The sequence below is a fragment of the Struthio camelus genome, chromosome 1 (assembly GCF_040807025.1).
Source record: "Struthio camelus isolate bStrCam1 chromosome 1, bStrCam1.hap1, whole genome shotgun sequence".
NCBI classification, from domain to species: Eukaryota; Metazoa; Chordata; class Aves; order Struthioniformes; family Struthionidae; genus Struthio; species Struthio camelus.
Window position 1 is genome coordinate 35,678,733 of NC_090942.1, and position 20,957 is coordinate 35,699,689.

At 40.6% G+C, this 20,957-nt stretch overlaps 1 long non-coding RNA gene across 2 annotated transcripts in view; it reads left to right on the plus strand.

Moving 5' to 3' along the window:
• Positions 1-20,957, plus strand: part of LOC138066248 (uncharacterized) — a 62,334-nt gene that overhangs the window by 12,272 nt on the left and 29,105 nt on the right. The window contains exon 1 of one of the 2 annotated variants that reach the window (XR_011139482.1): positions 11,359-11,634. The exons of the other annotated variant lie outside the window; for it this stretch is intronic. This is a non-coding gene — a long non-coding RNA (uncharacterized lncRNA). Of the gene's footprint in view, positions 1-11,358; positions 11,635-20,957 lie in introns of those variants that run through there. 2 annotated transcript variants of the gene reach the window in all.

Here is a 20,957-nt window from a genome sequence, read left to right on the forward strand (position 1 = left end):
GCTGTCAGTCATAAGGAATTTACCACTCTGCTTTGAAAGATAGGAAGCTGAGACTAGATTGACAAGTTTTGTCTGCCTTTTCCTTAAAAATGCAACCAAAAAAAAAGAGTCCGGTCCAAAGTCTGCTCGCTTGGTTTCTGTCAGTAGCTCTGCTGCAAAACATGTTTGTAAATGTACACATGTATGAAAAACAATATGCCCAGATTCAGGGCATAACTCCATTTTCTCACCTGGATATTTAGATTGATGCAAAATGGCCAGGACTAGAACCCTTCTGTGGCTCTGCTGTTCAGCTAGGCCTAAAGCTATGCATTTGGACAGAAGAAAAGGCTTTTAATCAACAGTTTGGAGAAGTGGTTAGTCTTTCAAATATGAAAGTTTGAATTGCTGTAGTCTGTAAACTGCTATATTTTTTGTGGCGGAAAAAAGAACCCATAAACCATATCCTTCTGTGCAAGTCAGGTTCAGGAACAATGGCATTTACTGGTATGAGAAGGCACCTTCTGCTTACTCTTTACGTAAAAAGTAAGAGTAGTAAAACTTGTGCCTCTCACAGCACATTATTTAGTATTCTTCAGAAATTATCTATCTTTGAAAATGTTCAAATTTCCTTCCTTTGAACATTTTCCTCCTTAAAAATCGGCTTTTTGAGTTTCTTCAAAATGGCTTGTACCTGCTGTAATTTTAAGTAATCTGGAGCAGGTCTGATAAAGGAACTAAATTGAGGAAGTTGTCTAGTTTATTTCGGGGTCTTTCTTGGTAAAGCGTGTTTTATAAAGTAACTCTTTTCTGTGAGAGGGAATATAGTTTTCAGATTAGGCACATTAGGCTGAATCCTTTTCAGCACTCCTTTTTCATCCGAGTTGATTGCCATTCCCAAGTAGCAGAGGGCAGAGCCTGCTGGGAAGATGCTTCAAATTATCTGTGTCTAGGAAGCAAGCTGTTTTGAAACCAGCGGTTCTTGCTCCATCCTTCATACAAATGTTATCATGTTCCTCCAGTGTCCCAGGATGAATTATTTCAAATAACTCTCTTTGATTTTAAAGATTAAGATGTTTTTGTGGGAGATGAGACTGCTGTTATGGAGTAGCTGAACGACCTACAAATTCAACTCTTATCTCGGATGAAGAAATGCACAATATTTGTGCTGAATATTTTACTGATACTGGTCTATGTAAATTAGACTCTTTTTCTTGAGAAATGCCCATTTGCTGTTTACAATGTTCTCAGATTATTGACATTTTTTTCTAGGTAATTTCTAGGAATTCTTTCTGGTCTGTGGATCCTTCCCAATAGTTTTCTTGAAATTTACTTCTTACTCTGATCAGTTCTGTCATCATTTCACTTATCAGCGTATTCTCGTGGTGAGTGAATAGAAAAGGGGGCATGAAGACACCCAGACAAGTTTGAGTTTTTATTTGAGTTAATATTTTTTGAAGATTCGGCCTAATTCTATGCAAAATGCACTACTTCTGAATCAGAAGTGGCAAACTCACAAGAGGGAATGCTGGAAATAATCCATGGACATCCTGTTCTTATTAGCAGTGGGCTAAAACGTTTTGACAGATTTCATGCCTGCTGAAATATTATTCATTAAAAATTTTGACCTTGACTTCAGCATTATTGGGAGCACATCTTTCTTAGCTGTTTAAGGGTGACTATGAAAAAGGAAGAAGATAGAAATATATACACCGAAAAATAGGATGCGAAAAGAAGCAGAGAGCTGACTGTTTGAAAAAGAAAGAGATACCCTGGGAAAGCAGCAGAGAAAAGGGAAAGAAAAGAAATCCTAATTTTTGTAAGTATGTCTTTAGAACAGAGACTGTGCCAAACCTTGAACTTGGAGGCTGTTCTATCCTTAATACATTGCACATGATTGTCTGTAGCTAGAAAAACATTTTTTGTGGGTTTTTAAAAATTGAATTATCCTTATATGAAATAAAACAAGCTATGAGTTTAAATGACAGAGTAAAAAGAGACCAAATTCATTTTGCAAGCCCTCAGAGAATTTAAAAATCCCTTAGGTTCACAAAAACTCAAACTCCATAAGGTTCATATATTCCCTGAGTGAGATGTACAGTGGAGTTACTTCCATCTACTTTAATTAAGTTTTCGTCAGACTCTTTCTATTTAGTTAACTGATTCTCCTCTCTAGACGTGTTTGTATTAAGGGCAAGATCCAAAATAGCACCGAGACATTTCCTATGCAATTTACATAGAAGTTAGGTAAAGAGGGTATAAAACCTGAGTACCAGTAAAGCTACAAGACCATAGGCATCTAAAGCATTCTGATGAATGTTTATTTAAGCACGTATCCCTTATCACTGCTCTATTACGGTTGAAAGCCCTGATCACTAGGCTAGGTCCATTTGCCTTTTAGGATCTACATCTTGACCCAGTGGAAGTATATAGTGTGTCCAGTCTCCAGAGAGGTTTATGCCTTAAATAAAATTTCCTGTTGGCTGCCTCTCGGTTGCTCCCCACTGAGCAAGAATTTTTAGCTTGTTCCTCAGGAATGCCTTTCTCCACTGCACATGCTGTCTATGCCCTAACTTAGTGTCTTAACAGACAAACAGCGTCCATTTTATAGATGTTCTGCTGCCTATTGAAGTAGTCTGGAGCTTTGTGCTGCCTATTTAAGTAGCCTGGAGGTGGCTGTAAGTGTTAGCTCCAACTAGAAACTAAGGTTTGTGAAACTCAGAGTTGAAGTGCTGAAGTTGTAATGCCCGGAGAGTTGGCTCCAAAGTGAGGATGTGTATGAAGATATACGTTCCAACAAGCTGAGTGAGGACTCAAGTAGTCTAAGGAGATGCGGTGGAGATGAGTGAACATAAGGATGGCTGTGCTGGGTCACATCAGAGTTTACCCAGCCCAGCCTATCTGTGATACTCGTCTGGGAGGGAGACATCATCATCAAGAAGGGTGTTTTCAGGGGGTGAGGTACATCCAGGAAACTTGACTGTAAGATTTGTGGAGTGGGTGACAGTGTGCATTTTCTCCTGAGTTAAAATGTATGCCTACCCCTAAATTCCCAATAATCTTAAGTGGATGCCTAGGGAAGACCACAGATTCTTCCCTGGGTGATCTGATTACCACTGGAGGCCATATAAACTTTTAGCATTCATGACCTTGCTTGCAAGGAATTCCACCCATTTCCAGAGAACCACTCCTTTTTATTCAGTTTGAATTCTCATTTGGAGCTTCACTTGGTGCCCCTCATTCTTGAACTGGAAGATGCAGTGAAAAGTTGGGGTGCGACTGCCCTCCCCGTAACACTCATGATTTTACACCCTTCTGCTGCATGCACCCGCTGTCATCTGTTTCCTAGACTGAAGAGTCCTGGACTGTTCAAACATTTCCTTACACGGAAGCTGCTGCAGACCTTTGGCCACCCGTCTTTATTCTTTTCCAATTTTTCTATATTATAAAGCACATTGTAAGCCCCATTTCTGTCCCAAGCTCGAGAGCTAACGCTGGGCTGTAGGTGGGAGCCTTCTTCCAGTCTGGAGTCCCCCTTTGGGTAAGATGCGCTCACTATTACTGTAAAAAATGATGTGAGTGACTCATTTTTCTTAGGATAGCTTTGTATATGTAGCTTTGTGTGGGTGTATGTGAGTACTGGAGATTTGCTTCCCCTGTTTGACCATTATGGATGACACAAATGTTAATGTATTATTGTACCTGGAGCAGGGCTGGAAACTCAAGTGAAACAGCAATTGCTGTGGTACTTCCTCCAGCGTCTGTGCCTGTCGGTGTACAAACTGTGTTCATGCCCCATGCAGGATTAGGAATCACGTATAGCAGCACCATAGATCCCATAGGATGTAGGTTGCAGAGTAATTACTAATGTGCCCAGGCAGCAACTTGGGGTGACATGCAGACAACAGGACCATAAGTGGAAGAACTCTGCTGACAGAGACAGATGTGCCTACAGGATTAGATAGCAGGAAAGAGAGTATTTCCAGACTTGCAGTTTGGGTTTAGGTGTTTAATATCCACTTATGTCCAACTTAGATGCCTAAGGTCCCATCAGAAACTACTACTTAGTCTTCTTATATATCAGTATTCCTTCCTTACATAGGCAGTTGCCTTCCTGAGGTGGGTGAGCACAGGTAGATTAAATATGCTCAGATTCTACTTTATTTGGGGCTGAATAAGTCCACAAGGTTAAATGAATCTGTATCAGAAGTTACTATATTGCACAGCAGGTTGTTGAGCATCATCATCATTGCCTACGTCATCCAGCGGTGTCAACCTGTACATGAGATTGATAATATACCAGGTGCCTGGCATAAGCTTCCTAGGAGAGAGGTGTTGCGCTAAGGAACTATCTAAATGATTCACAAAGACAACATTATTACAATCTCTGCTTAACATAAGGACTTGGGGCACAGAGAAATGAGGCCTTGTCTGAGCCATGGTCAATCACAAAGTTTTGAGAGAGCCAAGAAGTGACACCTGTTCTCCTGCATGCCACTATCATAATTTGCCATGAAAACTGTCTTTTTGTTTTTTTTTTTTTAGAATTATTCAAATATTTTGGATAAACTTGTGCCCATTGTTCTTATCCTTTCTGTTCTCCTCCTGGGAGCAAAACAAATCCTTCATAAAGAAAAGAGAGGAAGGTGTTGATGGTTGATAGAGATGGTGAGGATAATCTTTCTCTTAATGACTTTTCTTTTCCCCTAAGCATCTCCAAATCTTATTGCTCTGCAGAGAGTAGTTTTGTAAAATAATGGGTGAATCATATTATTTCTTCTGTGAACAGAGAGGGCTGTCTGGTTCTTATTTAAAGAGAAAAAAAAAGAAAGCTTTCACATCCTTACTTGGGGAAAAAATATACTAGTTTAAAATATAGATGATGAAAGTTGTAAATTAAATGGAATGGAGGTATTCAGCTTAGAAATGTAGTAATAGAAGGCTAAGGTTGGGATTTATACCCGTAACTAAGAGAAGGTTCAGCTGTGTGTTGTCAAGTTTCTGCGCGTTGTTATCATACGAACGAGTGACGCAAGACAAGTTTCTGGACAAATATCTACAAAATAACTATGAACTAGTTAGGGTAAAATAGTGTACTGAAGTGATATTAGTGAAAGGATGTATCGGATTTTCTTGGTCTGGGGATTGCTCACACGTTCTTGTGGCTAAAAGCAGGGAAGGGATGTAAGAGGGAAGCAATTGCCTTCACCTTTTTCAGAAGACGAGATGTAATCGTTTAAAGGGCGGATTCAGAAGCATCCCACCCAGGGATCAAGAAGTCAAGTTGCTTTGACTTCTGGCAAGGGGGGTCTTCAGGTACTGTGTTAGTACCTGAAGATAATGCTGCTAACAAAAATCTCATGCTTTTTTTGACCCATTGCCTCTTTATCCCCTTTTGAGTGAGTAGTTTTAGCAGCATTATCCTTATGTATTCATGCATGGGAGCTTTTGAGCTCAACTTTCCTACACTGAGTAGCTAGCTCTGCATACATGAAAACACAGTTGCCATCATGTTAAAGGATGGTGAAATGACTTCTGCACCAAGTATTCTCTTTCCAGTTACTCTTTTCTGGAGTGTATTCACATAAATGTCCTTTCTAACTTCCTTTATTTAATGATGATAAGTAGCTACATCCTGCTACTGACATTAATTTTTGCTTAATATTAAACCAATATAATATGCAATATATGTGCTTGTTTTTAGCTACCATTTTACAAAGAGCAATACATGAGTACAGACATATCAAGCTGCACAATTCTTGATGTCTGCCTTGAGCATGGTAACCTGTTAATATCAAAACAGAAGCTCTGCATGGTGATTCTTGCAAAATAAGGATGTAAGAGTAGAACTACCAAAAAAGCAAAGGCACACAGAGAAGGGTATATAATCTAAAATTACTGTCTAAATCTAAAATTACTGCTATATTGAGAAAAAACAGACTAGGTTGAAGTTATGGTGTGGTCATATATGAAGTGAGAAATGTATTAGTTTTAAAGAAATTTAGCAAATGCTATTTTATAGTGTAGAGACTTTTCAGAACAGAAATTGTACAGTTCATTGGCCAGATTGCGTTCTTGTCAGAACTATCATTTGGATGGCTGGTGAGAAACATCCTGTAGAATATATTTTTCATTTCTTATGTCTTACAGACAGGAAGAAATGTTTTTATTTATACAAGAAGCTTAATCAAAATAGTGTATAATGTAGCTTTGAACTAGATACGGATGTAATTTTTTTTCGGAAGCAATTGTATGTTTATTAAATAACAATGATTTGCCTTTAGTGTCTAAGCATTTATTATTTTCTTCTTGTTTTCCAGAGACACTCCATTACAATGCAGTTTATTTTATTGCTACTGGAGCATAGAAAATGTTGTTACTTATAAACACAGACTTAATGCGGGTTATAGTTCAGACCAAAATTGAAAATAAAACCTCATTAGACTATGGTATCTCATATGACAAAAGATTAAGATTGTTTCTGATCTTATGAATGATTCACCTTCTCATCGGGGTGAGTTGGGAAAGAGCAAAGGCAACACAGCTTGTTTTTCTACTGCACCCCATTTGTAGGCAACAGTACTGCAGACGAATATGCAGTAAAAAGAAACAAAGTCTGAAAGTTAATACCCCAGGCGCCAAACACATGTCTGTGAAAGAGGAATGCAACCAGACGTTTCTATGTGCAGTACATTAATTCCTAATAGGCGTTTTCTCTTTTACAAAGGTCAGAGTATTTGATTGAACAGAGTCCAGCCTCGTACAATGTACTACCTTCCTCGGGGTGTGCAGAGTGACCGTGTAGTTTTGCTTCCTTGTTATCGGGTTACCCCTCCCCCCTCTTAAATGATTAATACTTCCGCCTGTCAGACCCAGACAATTCAACAGATCAGTCATTTCAGAGTTGGCTACAAACAAATCTGTCTTTTTGTATTGTGAAATAATTCTCAGCTGCAAAGCGCCACATGCTTCCATAAGGATCCAGGGATGGGAGGCTGAGGAGGATGCGTGCAGGAAGGTCTCAGCATCACGCGGGATCACACCCTGCCTGGTAAAACCTGGTGTTTTGATCTAGACAGTATTTCATTTTTCAGTCTCCTGCTTCTGTTTTTGAAGTGCTGATGGTGTGATGAAAAATACTAGATTGACAATTCTAGGGTTTGAGCCCAGTCCAGGACATACTGGAAATCAGTGCGAGATTTGCTGTCACCTCCGGTGAGCTCAGGATCTCGCCCTCGAGGTTTTGCTGTGGGAGAAAGTGAGATGGCGCATGGGCGCTGGAGGATCCCTCGCACCCAGGCCACACTGGAGAACACAGCCCCTTTCTAGTTGCCCTCCCGCCCCTGGACAAGTGCACAAAATTGTGCCAGCTGCAGTGACAGTCTCTGGTTGTGGCCAGCTATCCAATGGAGACCACCAATGTACTTCACATAAGCCACCAAACAAGTGAGAAGATGCGACAGCTTTTCTATGCTGCCAACCACAGCTGAATTCATAGAAAAGTCTGAGAGGCTAAAAAGGGTTCAGTAAGAAGCAAGTCATTGTGTCATTGACTTTTTTGGGACATTTTTTTCCCCTGAAATCAATACTCTTAATTTAGATTTTGGATTAATTATATACTGTTTTCAGATTTACGCAAACAACTGGGCAGGCAAATTTACAGTCATGGTTTGTCAACATTCCTCTTGGTTTCAAAAGGACTTATTCTGAGCTACCAACTACAGCATTTGATCATGAATCCAACATTATGCAGAATTTAAACTATAATTAATAGATAATGTAGTATTATTAGGTTAACTTGTGGCAAGGGGAGCTACATGGAAGAATAAGAACAGTCTAGAACTTCCTATTGCCTTTTGTTACCCAAAAGCTTGACAAAAATCAGAAGCGGTCTTTAATTAGGTAATGCATTTTTTTCGAGAAATAAATCTGTAGCATACACTGAATTTGTGTCTCAATGGTATTTCATGACCACATTTCTCTACAAAGATATAGTCAATATATACTGCTTGCGATTAGGGTAATTTGAAAACTGCAGATTTCATGCAGTTGTGATTATTATTTTTCCTTAAATTTTTCCTCTAACCTTTTCAGAACTGCTTGAGAATCCTAAGTAATTAATAACATCTCTCTACTCAGGTGATTCTTGATGAAAATGCAGTGTTTTTTATGATCTAGTGAGTATAAAAGGAGTGAGAAGTGTCTTAACAAAAATATAATTATACTGGCGAACTTCAAGTCAGCTGAATATTGTAGACTCAGACTGTACCACTGACAGTGAAAATTTTAGGGCAGGAGGGGAAGTGCAGGTTCTGAAATTTTTACCTCGTATAGTCTTTTCCTTATCCACCAGCCCTTTGGGAAGAGAGAAGTTTGTGCTTTACAAAGGTGCAGGTTTCTGAAGGGTGCAGGAGATTCTGAAATCTCCAAATGTGCAGAAAGACATATTTTAATCTTGTATAATGAAGTTTGACTGGTGGAAATGCCCTTCAAAGGCTATTTCCTTCCCTTGAACAACAAATGCTGTTGTCAGCTATTCTTGATTAGCCTGTGAATTATGACCCTGTCAAGGTGATGGGGCTCTGGTTACAAATGTACACTCAAGCTTAGCAACAAGCATGCAGTCATGAGCAAAATGTTGCCATTTACAGTGGCATAGGGCTGTTGGCATGCTCCATAATATAAAGCTGGGTCAAGACTCATCTCTGTAGGACATAGCTGAGTCTTAAGCACCCGTGACCTGGCTGTGGTTGTGATGCTTTTGTTGCTCAAAAAGGCCAACAGATTACCCAGTTTGGAAATGTGGGAAAAGTGGAAATGACAGATGATTAATTAGCAGTAAAAATTCCCACTCTCCGTTCCTGGCTACCATGTATGTATATTCCGAGACAGAGAGCAAAATTTTTTCGGGAGCAATCCAATTTACTATAGTGATGTTACTCTTAGAGAAAAAATTGCACCGGTGTGTAAAAAAAGTGGGCAAGTTAAACATAGGAACAACAGAGTTGAAACAAATCCAGCTGCCATATTTCCACCTTCAAATGAGACTGCTCAGTGCATGATGTTTATATTTCTTTAGTAATACAACGAGAAGAAGAGGTTACTATTCATACCTCCATTTTCTTGTAGCAATGTAAACAGTTTAATTCCTTACTGTTCACAGTTTTCAAATACTTGTAAGAGTTTTCATTTTTTTCTTTTCCCCTCAGGCTATGTGTTAACCTCTTTGCTCTCTCAACATACATTAGTCTGTGCAGCTCTTTTATCTCCATTGTTGCTCTTTGCTGAATTCCTTCCAATTTGTGGCTGTCGTTCTGGTACTGAGGTATCTAGATCTGTATACCAGGTCATACAAGAAAGATTAGTACATCCTAGTTCTGTACTGACAGTACTAAATCATAGATTTTTTGGCTCATAAACATTTTGACATTCAGTGTTAACTCAGCCTCTTCTAGTAGGGCTGCTTTTTCTCAAAGGATTTAGGGTTATTATTTCCCATATGCATTTTTTTCTAAATTGAGACTCACTTGGTTATTTTCCACCAGTATTTTTTATCTCTTGATTTTATTTGTGCAACTCTGGATCAGTATCCAGTGCTGATCTTTCTCTTGCATCTCACTCATCGCCAGAAAAGCAGCCTCCTGTGATGAGGACGATTGGAAGATCTAGACTTGGCACCATTTCCAAAGAGAATTCCTGTGCTGCTCACCTTTCTTCCATGTTTATTTGAGGAAACTAGATACAGCTGAGCTTTTGACTGATCTGTGGGACATTTACAAACTGCCTCCCAGTCTAGTATATAGCTTTGTAGTGTTTCTTCTATTTCTGGTCTTCCGGGAAATTTGCTGTCTGTAGTCAAGCCAAACCAAAGAACACTATAGAAATTAGAAAAGTAGAAGAAGAAAAAGGAACAACTGCTCCCAGCGCTGCACAGGATCCTGTTCAAGGAGTCAGTGTGAAACTGAGAGCAGTCACAGCTACCACCTGTGCTCGGATCCTGCCCTCCCAAGATGTTGAAAGCTACCCAAAAAACCATCAGGATACCTACTAGCAGTAATGCCAGGACATCCTTTGATGAAGCACTTTGCTTGCAGTCCCTGGGAATAATACAGCTGCTGACCAGTGGAGGAAAGGCCGCCAGCACAGGAGACTGCTTTCCCCGAAGGGACAGCAGCACGGTGAAGCTTACTGCCATGAGACATTAAGAGTGGCCATAGACCTTATTACTCACAGGGCTAAATGCAAAACTCCTTTCTTGGATTTAGCAGTTACCTAAGTTTCTCTCATATGCAACAAACAGATCTGGTTATTTCAGCTAGTAGCTAGAAGGGGAGAAAGAGGGATATGTGCTTAAAACTTTGTTCTTGTACTTTGTTACTATGGTTGTGTGCGTTTTACGCCTACCTAAACAACCAGAAATATTCCAAAATGCCCTGATTAACCAAGTAATTTAGTTAACATTTAAATGAAGATTTAATTTAACTCACACTCTTTGAGCAAATAGCATCTTTTTCTACAAATGAAATGACCCAGCTCTGTTCCTTATCTGATATGAAAGAGCGTGCCGGGCCTAACTCCCAGGACTGTCTGGGGGTTGTTGCAATGCCCATGCATGCAGCATAAGGTTTCTGGATTAACCTATAACTGTAGCTTCCTATAAGCACGGGGGCCTCCAGCCCGGCCTGCAGGTGAGTGCAGCCAACAGCACCACATACCTGGGAAGCTCTGAGAGCAGCGGGCTTCAGCCCTGCCTTGTCTCCCAGGCATGCCCTAACCAGGGCAGAGAGGAGAGCAAGCTCTCGCTTTGCTTGGGAAAGCTCGTTTACGGGCAGAGCGGTGACTCTCGTTTGTGGAGCTGTTCTCTAATACGCTGATTTTTGCTTTGTTGTCAGGAGTGAGAATGATGCAACTGCACAGCAATGTTGAAGCAAAAAAACCAGTCTTTAAAAGTGATTGCTTCCTCCTTTTGTAAACTCTTTAAACACTACCAATCATTGTAGTTAATGCTTAATGCAAGTTGCTGTATCTATGTTACATTGTTATGTTTACTTAGATGTAAAACACATTATTCTTTACAAGGTAATGGCATAAATCCATTCAGTCTTTATGACAGGCACAGGCAGCTCTAAACTAAAACATTAGGCAGAGTGTTAAAGAGCTAGTTAGGTGCCAATATGTTAATTAATTAATCATAGGCATGTTTCAAAGCATTCTTCACACATGAGGTGGGGCTCCTGGGCTATTATGAAATGCCAAACTTCCCTTAGGGCTTTGAGGATTGCACTTCGAAATTCCTCAGAAGTTCAGGGAAGTAGAAAAGGGTATGTTTCTGGTGTGAGTCACTGAAGTGAGGTTGGAGATAAAGTTTTATTTTGTTTTACATTGGTGGGGTGGTGAGGGGAAGAAAGCAGTAACCAGCCAGCAGGCATCTCAGGAAGGAACAAGGCAGAGAGCAAGGATATATTTTTCAAAACAGTGGCAGTAGTGGACGGATGTCCCAAAGTATATGTTGCTTATTTAGCAGTTATACCTGTGAACTCTGTTTTGCTCGTTTAATGTTAAGTTCAAGCCTCTAGTCTATATCAACCAGCTTCCTTTCAAGTTCTGGGGAGAAATCCATGGTTACCCTTTATGTCAGTTCCTCATGTGCTGAAGGTAAGCGAACATTAGCAGCTTTTACTATTCAATCTGAAAAACTTAAAAACAGTGAGTTACGCTTCCTCTTTCTGCCTTAAAATGTTATTTTCTCCCAGCTCTGTGCCTTTTGGCCTAAAGGCACTTGCAAGGTTGTATCTACAGACCATCCCCTCCTTCCCTTTCTCCCCTAACCCCCACTTTTTTTTTTTATAGTAAAAGAAATAATCCATCAACTAATTTCAGTCCATTTCAGAGGAGCTTTAAGGCTGTCAGGAAATATCATGGGACTTCAAAAAAAAAAAAAAAGACAAACAGACTCATTGATTATAGAGATTTGGAAATTCCTATTATTCTGTAAGCCACACAACTCCATCATCCTGTGTGTTAGGGAGCGTAATCTGAAGGTGCCTGGGCAGCCCCTGTGTTGTGAGTGCAAGGTGCGAGTCAACAGGTGAAACCTCTGTTCTGTTAAGTTGGAGAGACTAATCCCTCAAAAGGACCACGCTGACCAGAGACTGGAGTGGATCAGAGGCCTGGAAGGGTATCTCCCTAGGACTACAACACGAGGCTGGGGGGCTGTGAAAATATGGCTAGTGATTTCTGTGTGTGCAGACGGTAATCTGCACTCTGTCAGCCAGTTACCTGTTTCATCCCAGTTTCTCAATCCAGAGGGAAAAGTTACTGGACTGTGGGCCACCTGCTCTACCTAAAACTTTCACTTTAATTGGCAGGAAGAATAGGTGTAATGGAATTTTTTAAAGGGTTGGGCAGCTCTGTTTACACCTGACTCACGCTGCATGTAGATTCATGAAATCTAAAGAGATTCCTCGGTTAGGTACAGCACAGAGGTGCCTCACATGTCAGGACAAAGCTAGTACTATGATGTGGCATGTTAGTGCTGAGGGAAGGTCACTCGGTTTCAAATTTTTACTAATTAGCATTCCCACTCAGCATCTCATGCTTTACCTGCGGCGAAGTTGTGTAACACCCTGGGAACGCTCTTCTGCGTTCCCAGCAGAGCGGCAGGAGCCACCAGAGGAAAGCTGGTGTTCGGTGAACCCCTCCTAACTCCTGCACAAATCAGCCCAGAATATGTTCAGGCAGGACTTTGGCAGTAGATCCAGTACTGTGTAGGTATCACTGATGAAGCGAAAAGATATCCAGATAGCAGGTCTCTTTACTCTGATTAAAAGACTTCTCAGTCCACTGGAGAAATGAGAAAAATACAGTAAGTTTTTCTTCATTTGGAAACTTCACAAAAGCTCCTTAGAACCGGATCTCTGAAACTCAGTGTGCAGTTAAACTGTTCTGTGAAAGGTGCCTTGTTTCTGAGGAAAACAAAACTTAAACAGAACTTCAAGTATCTTTTCTGAAGTCTTCTAGTTTCTTCCAGGGCTTCAAGCGATGGCTAAAAATATCTTTGGGAAAGAGGGAAAATTCAGATGAATTTTGATGTGAAACTAGAACAACCTTTCCCCTGGTTTTGTTCTGCAATAATCATGGGAATACAGGCATAAACTCAGACAAATATGGAAAGGGAGCGGCTTACTCAAAGTCTTATAAATAAAGTACAAAGGTTTCACAATGGGATCTTAAAACTAGGTAGAGCGTTTGGTAACCAGGAATGATTTGGCAAGGATCTCTTATTTACGTTCTACGAGGTTCAGCTGTTCCTAGCTGTTCATTTGTTGCTTTCAGCTGAAGTGGCTAAATGAAAGCCCACAATAAAACTCTCCCTTTATTGATTTTAAAATTGATAGGTTCTACTCTGTATGCCTCTTGAGAGCGTGGTAAGTGGATATCCTACATTAAAATGTTAAATGTTCTAATAAAGGAATTAGCCATTATTTCTATCGTTGTGGTTGCAAAAGAAGAGTACAACAAATATAGGTCTGTTTAAAAGGCAGGGATTAAACAATGTAGAAGGAAGGGATTAAAAAATAGCTGCTTTATGTAGACAAGTTTTGACTTTTAATAATGCATTTTATTTAACTTCTCTAGAGCTGTGCTGCCAAGTGGCACTTAATTTACAGAGCTGTCATGAACTTGAACTCAGTGGAACAGTTTGTTTTGAAAGAAACTACAGAACAAAACTTGGTTTTCTGTTGCTGAAAAGATGCGTGCTTTCTTTTAGTATCAGCAGGCAATCAGAGTTTCTATGGGCTTAGTGTTAACAGAGTTATAACAGCATGAAACCAGAATAATACAGTGACGAATGAGCCAGCAGATTGGAGAAAAAAAACTGTGTGCCTTGGAACAGAAAGATGTTTGGTAGCTTGGAGGAGACTACAGCTATATATGGTCACTACTTTGTTTATTCACGTTCATTCAGGAAGAGCCGCACCTTAGACGCTTCGTGGGTTGACACTGTAGGGTGATGACTGACTGTCACTCTGCCGTATCTGTGGGAAGAGCACGCTAATATAATATTGTGTTTTGACATGCCTGCATGCATGCCACAGCTTGTGTTATTTTTTGTTTCAAGTTTATCATCACAAATATGAACTGAATTTCTGCACCTCTGCCCATTCTCCATTGATGAAGTGGGGATTCTTGGCAAGCATCTCTGAAGAGTTCTGGAAGGATTCATATCTGCATCATAAATACTTATTGACGATAGTGAATAGTGTCTCTTTATTGTTAATTCATCTATTTATATATCACTTGGATTTGCGTGTTTTCTTTCCATTGGCAGGGACAGGCTCATATAAAAGTTCTCTGAAAGTCAAGGGAAAATTCCCGTTGACTGTTAAGGAGTCAAGGTTTAACGTATTGTTTCTAAGCGCAGAGAGAAAGTCAGATGAATGAATTAGATGCAGCCCTTGCTTCTCTTTCCCACCTATTTCAAGCCATTAATTTTTGTAGAGTAATTGACTCCTAAGGTTTAATTATAATAATTAGATATTACAAAGATATCTATATTGCTCTTCAAAAGTGGCCTTGAGAATATTGCTTGCTCCCATTTTGGTCTCCTTTGAGCATTTGCCTGTGTTTGGCTATTCGAGACTGATGTTGTACAGAGCCTATGGGCACGCTCAGATGCCCTGGGTCTTGCACACCCCTGGGGCACCCTCTGGCTGCACCTTGGGTTGAGTTGGAGGTTTCCTCTTCACATGGGCCATAAGCATGGCACTGATGAGGCCCTTGAAAGACAGACGAGGTTCACCTGTCGTATTTCAGACATCAATGCAGGACGAGTAAATGAAGGAGGGAGAAGGCTTATCTTTCATTCTGCAATTCCTTCCTTACAGTCTAGTATTTTCACTTCCCTTGGTCCTGCAGGAATCCAGCAATAGTGCTCTGAGTCACGAAAACGGACCCTGACTCCATTTTCATTACATGCAGGTAAGGGCCACGGTGGAGCCATGCTTGGAATTAGCCGGCTGCTGCTTCAGAGATCAGGAATCAAAAATCCTGTGTTTAGAAAGCTGGGTGACATTTTCTGGAGCAACTTGATATACTGTGGCCCCAGCCTCGCAGAGAGCAGCCTAAGAAGTCAGAATACTTTTCTGGGTAATATTTTGAGTGACTTCTTTCAGTATTTTAACTGACAAGACACAGAATCAGCTTAGGGATTTTCTCCTTCCTGAATGGGCATTTCTGGGGAGGTGTGACAACTGTATGCTGTCCAAGTCAGATCAGAGCTTGTATTCAATGCATTTCACAAGCAAATAGAAAAGCTCTTCAGTGATAAGTCTTAGTCACATATAGCTGCTGTAGTGTCTGCTGAGGACTTGCACCTTTATTTGGGTTGCGTTTGCATCTAAAAAGCTGTGGTCTAACGTGTACGAGGTTGAAGCAAAAACATATATGTAGCACTGTAAACCTTCGGAGGTTCCCTCACGTCAAGAGGGTATGGGGGTATAGGAACAGCAAAAGGATGGACTGAATACCTAACAGTGGAGCATGGTGTGACAGGGTCTATTGCAATAGGTCTATTACTGTTTGTAGGTAAGAGAGTACTGAAATCTGCCCTTCTCCCCTGTCTCTGTTGTATGATATAGATGATTACAATAAGCTGCTACTTCTTCTGAATTGATTGTGTGGTCTGCACAAGTTCTCTTACATCCATATAAAGTTCAAAGGCCTCTTCCTTATTTGAAATTCCAGTTTTACCTAATTATGCTCTCTATGCAATGTCAAGTCCCACAGAGTATGCCTACAGAGCATTTTAGCCTGGCTCAGGAATGCTTGTTTGAAGCAAATCTTCCTATTATCACCACTTACTATGCTTTGAATCGAGCTGCAAGGCACTCTTGGAGCCCACGAGCTGACTGAGTTCCTTTTGTGTGAGATTAATCCTGTGGATGTTCCCCAGAAGCACACCTCGTGCTCCAGCTGTGAGTGGGCAAGCAGTCCACAGCGTCAGGCTAGAGCTAATCCAAAGTAAACCTTGAAATGCACGTGGTGTGGATGCCAGGTCCTCAGCAATGGCTCTTTTACTCTACAAATTTGCCTCTATTGGGGCACAGGACTTGCAAACATAGATCTCTCCTATTGTTTGTGTCTCAGCTTTCTCCAATTCCCTTTTGATCATTCCATATTGCTACATGCTCTCCTTCAGGTCCTTCCTCAAAATCAGACTTCTTTACATTTTGCTTCCACTACTGCTTTCCATGTCATGAGCAGGCTAGCTCTGAACTTAGGGAATAAATGAAGCAGACCTCGGAGTGGGCCAAAAGGCCTGATGTTTGCATTGTCTGGAAGGAATTAACAAGCAGGACAAAGGTGAGGGCTGGACTCTTTAAGAATTTTTCTACCTCCTATTCTCAGTCCTTACCATCCATGACATCTGCTTTCTCAGTGGGATGACTATTTTCATAATTTTTTTTCAACTATATATATATTTTATTAAATTTAAAAAGAGCTAGTTTAAAAAAATGGAATACAGAGCTCTAGGCTGAGGGCTCCGAGAGCCAATATACACACACAAGGGCGTGTATGTGATTCCCACTGTCTTGCATGACTGAAGTGTACATATTTTTACTGATGGAAACCCAACCAATCCAGTGATGCTGAAGACAGCTGGGACTAGGATTCTTCTCCTGGAAATGGTGGGGTGCGTTTAACCTTGTGCATGGGAGTGGTATGAGTATGTGTTGCCTACATACATGCTTTGGGACTTTCAGGGGAACAAGGTGCTTGGCTAGCTAAAGATTGCGTATGTGCGCATAGAACGAGAATGATTAAACTTGGCTTTGTGAAGTCCTTTTCACTCCCCTGGTCCACCCCTTCCTCTCCTCACATCTTCTCTCCAAAAGTGCATTGAACAACTTTCCAAACTAACATGCTCTAGGGATTATGATTCTTTGAGATCTCTATACTTCCCAAGTTCTGGAGGCAATTATCATTTGGCCTTATCCTTCAAAGTGTACTTGCTGAGTATGGTGCTCTTATAACTGCGTACCTCTGAAGTATTCCTTGCATAACTCCCTAGTTATGAAAATACAGTGTTCAATTTTCACAGGCGATGAGATTGTTTGATCTATTGTTTCCTGTTAAATACACTGCACCAAATTCCACTCCATGGGAACTGAAATCCATCATTAACTGGGATGAGGATATAGCCCACTCCCTTCTGACAAAATTGGGCTATTTCACATCTTTGAAAGTGCATCTGTTAAGGGACAAATTCTTGTGCAGTATGTTGGCCACTTTTTGTGTCTTACAATAATTTTCTCTAGTATATGTTAGGATTCCTATTCAAACTTGATAAGTGATGAATCTTGTCTAATAAAAAGAAATATACACTATTTCAGTACTCATTGGTCTTGTGATGCCTTGCCCGTTGTGTTACAATGCATCTGCAAAACAGACTGATTCTTAAGGTGCAAAATAGACTAATTCTTAAGGTGCAAAATAGTATTTATGGCAGTTATTCAGTTAACCTCTCCAATAATGATTTTCAGTGAATATGATCAAAAGCTTACCAATTTCATCCTCAAATCTTGTCCAAACAATAACAGAAGCTATCAACCTACTGTTTACTGCTTCACAGGTTCTCAGAAGTATGTCTAAAGTTCTACCTTCATTAGGTGTACTTTCAACATTGCATGGTTCAGTGTCTGAACAGATGTGCTGCAGCCTGAGAAAGCACAAAACAAAGTGTGAAATAAAACAAATGTAGCAGTAAAAGATATCTGTAAGGAACAGATGTAACTCTACCTGTATGTTGCCCTAAAGGAAGCAATACGTTGAGCTAAGGTGAGCAGGAATAGTTGTGTGTCCTTTAATCATAAGTTATGTAGTTTGCAGGTAGCTGAATTCAGTGTGGGAAGCTGAGCAGCAACTCTTTTTTGCAACCTCTGATTAGATGGTGGAACTCATTGCCACTGTCTGTTTCAGAAAATAATAGATGGGAAGATTTAATGATTCATGTGTAAGTTCAGGAAGGCAACTGCCAGATAGCAATAACCTGGGAGACAGTAACAATAAGTACTGGGATGGAGTGCAGAAAAAATCTCAGGGTATGAAGTAATCTGCAGTTCTTAATGGTTGGGATGATATGTTTAATTGGAAGCAGAGCCTTTGCATCAAGCTATTGCTAGAGCACTTGTATCTTTTTTTCCTTTACATATTTGGTAGTCGTGTTACTTGGGGATAATGAACTAGCTGGAGTACAGATCTGATTGTGTATTGACAAACCCAGTATTTTCTTTTCATTTTCCTTTCTGCTCTGTCTACAAAAACATGTCAATTTAATTCTGCTGAGAAGAGGGTTTTGTGCAGGCTTCATAAGAAGCATAATTTATTGGTGTAGATTGTGAAGCATGAAGTTGAATGAATCTGCTCTCTTCAGGAGGCAAGAAAACCAGCGTTAACTCTCACTGCTTAGGCTTTACTGGCAGCAAAGAGGGCAAGAAAAATGGTAGTGTTTGGGGAATTAGTTGTAATTTTGTTTCTGCAACTAAACTACATGTAAGATGGGTTTGATTAAAGCCTCCTGAAATATTGTCTAATGGTTCTGAAAGGACTTTGGTTTCTCATCTCTTAATTATTTTCTCAATAGTGAAATATTTACAGCTTTGCAGCAGTTTTAAAGTAAGCTATCTATATCATCTAATGTCAGTAGCTGACTGATGCAACCATGGTAATGCCTTTCCAGTTACGGGTTGCTTGAGGCGCCAAGGGCCCCAAGTACTCAAGGCTCCTCTTCCTCCATGGTGTTGCAGCGGTATGGGTGCACTCTGTGAGTGATGGAGCTTCTTTTTTTCTCTTTTTTTCCTTCCTGTAGTATGACAAAAGATGAAGCAGTGTGCAGCAGGTAAGAGTAACATTGGCTAACTCTGGATGGAGCTGTACCAAAGCCACCATGTTGTATCATGCAGCTGTCTCGCAGCAGGTATGGGCACAGGTAGAAGCTTCCTTATGTTACGTGGCACCTGGCAGAAAGGAGTGGGCATTTTCCTTCATTTGTTCTGTGCCATATTTACACCTCTAGGATTTTAACTACAGAGTAGAAATGATTAAGTAGATGTTCTCCATATGAGACTTGCCAAGTGGGGGAGATCACTGACTTGGTCTGGTTGCTGCGGTGCACTCTAAGAGCCCAGAGCACCTTACATGCATCATTGGGGTGGAAGTTGGGTGAAGTCTCCTGGAAGCTCATGATTATAAAAGCCAGGACAAATGTAGGAAACCTGACATGGTAGTGGCCATGAGTGGCCATTGACCATGATACAGAATGTGTCTAAGGCCATCTGGGAGCTGAGCTGTATGATTACAGGCGTTTCAGGAAGGAGTAAGAGCAGAGGGATAGGGGATGTCTGGGTGTGGGCTGGATAAAGCAGTGTGTGGGCAATGCAGCTGGGATACCACAAAAGCAGGCTGAGGCCACTGGAGAAAGCCAAGAATGGTCAAATGAGCTTTAGTAATGGGGCCCTGAGAGGGGAGAGAGAGGGGGAAAAAAAAGACGTTCATGCTTTTTGGGTAAAGTGCTGGCCAGTGAATGAAAGGATTGGAATGAAGAGCAAAGAAATTCCTTCTTACTGTTTGATGATTGTATTAGGAGAAATACAATTTAATGCCCATTTTCAGTAAATAAACAGGGTTGTTACCATGTTCATACACAATTAAATCTTTGGTATCCTCAACAAAAATGATTAGAGTGTTAGCGAAAGACTCTAGCCCAAAGGGGTAATAGTATTCTCTAGTGGGAATGAATAGAGAGTAGGAGTGTACTTTCAACCCATTCTTTGAAGAGTGAGCTGAATATAGCCTTTATGAAAGTTACAGGTAGACAAATATTTACTTTTTAGGACTCTATTCATGATGGGCTCAAGCCTATTGTATTCAGTTATTTCTTCCACTTCTTTAGAGCTTTGCATTCTCAGATGTGAACTGTGTTCACAAACAGTAATGAATTGGGTGTCCACCCACCCTTGTCAGGTGTTTTTTACCTCAAATTCTCGGGCTGCAATGCTAAGTTGCGTGTGACATGCAGGCAAAATCTTATACGTTGTTCTGAACTGTGGGAGTAGCTCAGAAGCAGGCCTAGAGTCAACACAGAACTGGTCTAGGCTATGAAATATTTCTTCTTCCATTCCTTCTGTTGCTGATTTTTGTCATAGGAGCCCATGGTAACGTTAACAGAGGATTAGGGCCTCATTACAGTAAATGCAGGATAGAAAGTGTCATCTTTTATAAATGTCTATTCACAGAGCTGATTTTCTTTTACCTGTACTGTAATTAAGATACAAATGTGAAAGGTATTAAGAAATAACTGTCACTTTCACGTTGTATCTGTCATGTAGTTTGATCACTGTAAACCATTTTATGGGATTAATTTAATTTTATCTTGCATTTGCAGTTCAGTGAGATTAACTAAAATGCTACATTTTTTAACAGAACTGGGCAGATGGTCTAGGATTAAAGTGCAAAATAGAAATTCTGCCTCAATCCATGCTAGTCTGAAGGAATTAGCTGCATTGTTCTGGAGGATTAGTTCGTACGTGGTAACGTGCAAGACTGCAGTATAAACGCACCATGGACGAAGAAGGAGGTTGGGCTTTGTTTAGCTGACATTGTGCTATGTCTTGCTTTTTGTTTTTCTTAATCGATTAGGGCCATGTGCGGAGTAGATTAGGGTCGGCGTGTTTTTGAGGAGGGCTACGGGGAGAACAGGAGACGTTTGGGTGCAGAACATGGAGCTGCTTCCGGGTGTCAGGTTAGAACAGAGCCACTGCAGCGCCCGCGCGGCAGCGGACAAAGGCACTGTTAAGACAGGAGAGTGAAGCAGCTCCACGGCTGGGGCACAGCAATATGATAGCTGCATCTGAAGCCAGGGAATCTGTAAAGTAAACCGCTGGGCTGCGCGAATGCGGAGTTGAGGAATGTGAAAC